Source organism: Penaeus vannamei, chromosome 3 (genome assembly GCF_042767895.1).
Source record: "Penaeus vannamei isolate JL-2024 chromosome 3, ASM4276789v1, whole genome shotgun sequence".
NCBI lineage: Eukaryota > Metazoa > Arthropoda > Malacostraca > Decapoda > Penaeidae > Penaeus > Penaeus vannamei.
The window spans coordinates 25,714,129-25,716,628 of record NC_091551.1 but is presented as its reverse complement, the minus strand read 5'-3'; the positions used below and the strand labels follow the sequence as shown (position 1 = coordinate 25,716,628).

The 2,500-nt window shown below is 33.8% G+C and overlaps 1 protein-coding gene across 1 annotated transcript in view; it reads left to right on the top strand.

Moving 5' to 3' along the window:
* Naus (cortactin binding protein N-terminal like nausicaa) overlaps nt 1-2,500 on the top strand; it is a gene marked incomplete in the record, with an annotated part of 125,930 nt that overhangs the window by 29,516 nt on the left and 93,914 nt on the right.

Genomic DNA, 2,500 nt, shown 5'->3' with positions numbered 1-2,500 from the left:
AGAAGAAACATATTATGTCTAAGAAAACAAGATAGACAGATAAATAAATAATTGAATTTTAAAAGATGCCATGTTTTGATGTACTCAAACAAAATTGTTTACAAGCAGTTGATCAGTTTGATATGTGGGAGTATACCTTCAGAGCAAGAGTTGCTAAAAGAGAAAATTAATTCAAAGTTTAACTTTTTTTCTTTATGAAAATGTCAGTATTTATATGAAAAAGAAATTCAAAGTTCAACTTCTGATCAAATATTTCATAATGCTTTCAGAATATATAAGAAATTGCAAAATGTACATTTCCAATAAAATAATTTTAAGTCTTTTCTGGTATAATAGGTAAATTTGTATGATGGACACATCAGAAACATAGAAATATATAAGAATGGGTGATCAAACAAGAATAAAAAAGAGAATGTATTCTGATTTATAACAATATGTAGGTAGGTATGTTATAATGGGATACTATATAAATTTTATAGTATGGATTTGATCTGTCATTCCTGTACTAAAGATTATAAGTTACTGTTTAACTATGTCAAGGCTACTACATATCACCAAGAGTTTTTCTTTTCTTACTTTTTTTATTTTTACATCATGAGTCATTAAAGGCTTTTCACATTCATTTATATCTCATAGGAAATCATATTGTCATATTCTTAACTGTCTTCATTAAGTACCGTATGAAATGTTAAGATACCTAAAATAGGGAAAACTAGCATATTGGATATTAGGTGTGTTGGTAATTTTGCCCTTATTACACCAAAGAAAAATCTGAATTGCAGGTTAAGGTTCTTAGGGTATTTTCTTCTAGATATATTTAAGGACAAAACAAAGAATTCTATTAGGCAGTAGATGCCATTTGTCTGCACCTATTGTGTACTGATAAAAAGTAAATCTTCGATATTCACAATACTCTTAATGCTGTCACCATAACAATATACTAAATACACCTACATTGCTGTACACTACCCTGGCAGTACTACCTTACACTAAGTTTTGATTTGTACTCTGAAAACTAGTGCCTACCTCTATCACAAGGGAAGTGGCTCCAAAGCTACTAGCTGTACCTCTAGAAGTACTGTTCCAAAAAGTAAAAGCGGTACTATTAGGATACTTAAGTTCTTTTGATACTGCACACATTTATGTATATATATGCATACATACTGTACATACATATGCACACAGAGTAGAAGTGAGAACTTTAAGGACTTTTTACATAGCAACTAGAGTTAACCAATGGCTGTGGATGGCATGAATACATGACATGTCCACTGAAATTTTAGTTAGTTGATTGTGTTTACACAGAGATGGTTTCACAAAAGCTTAGTCACCAAGGAGTCAATTATTCGTCGTATATGTCTCACCAGTTTATGTTCTTATCTATCATTTTGTTATTGTTGGTATTTTAACCTTATATTATCAGAATGTCTATTATAATAACATTATCAATATTCGAACTTTTTGGAAAACCATTTTCCCGGAAATTCATGGAATGAGGTTATCAGGTGGTCACAAGGGCCAATGAATTGACTCATTGTGGTTGAGCACTTGTGGAGCCATTTATATGCAACAAAATTCACTAAAACTACAGTAGACTATATTAACCCATATCCAGTGAATTACTGCAGTTTGTCTTTGACAAAGAGGAAACTTTAAAACCAGTGACTCCTGAAAATTGTATATGGCCCTACAGCTTTTCCACTTCATTGCATGGGAAATTATTTTATAGATGGACTTGGTAATTTGAAACCTATAAAAGCAGGTACTTTAAGTGGGAGAGCCTAAGCCTCTTGCTTACAGACAGACTTAATTATATGCACACACACACACACACACACACACACACACACACACACACACACACACACACACACACACACACACACACACACACACACATACACACACACATACACATACACACACACACACACACATACACAGATCCACACACACACACACACATACACACACATACACACACACACACACACACACACACACACACACACACACACACACTCACACACACACACACACACACACACACACACACACACACACACACACACATACACACACACACATACACACACACACACACACACATACACACACACACACACACACACACACACACACACACACACACACACACACACACACACACACACACACACACACATTTAGTATACAGAAGTATGTTCGCTTTTGTATTCTTGTATATTTATATATTCAGCCATTTTACTATAGTTTAAACTAGGATATGTGCCTCTGTTCAGTCCAAAATCAAACAGTTTGTGCACAATTGCACTCATGAAGCAAAGTTGGATGTTAAAATCTTTTAGCATTTTGTATGACCTAATGGTATTCCTCTAGGACCAGAAATGAATGCTGTAGTGCTCACAATTATGTTACTGATTTTTTCCCCTTTCTTTTTTTTCTAATTTTTGTGACCATTGTTCTCATGTCCAGATATTTTTATGGATTAATAGAAGCC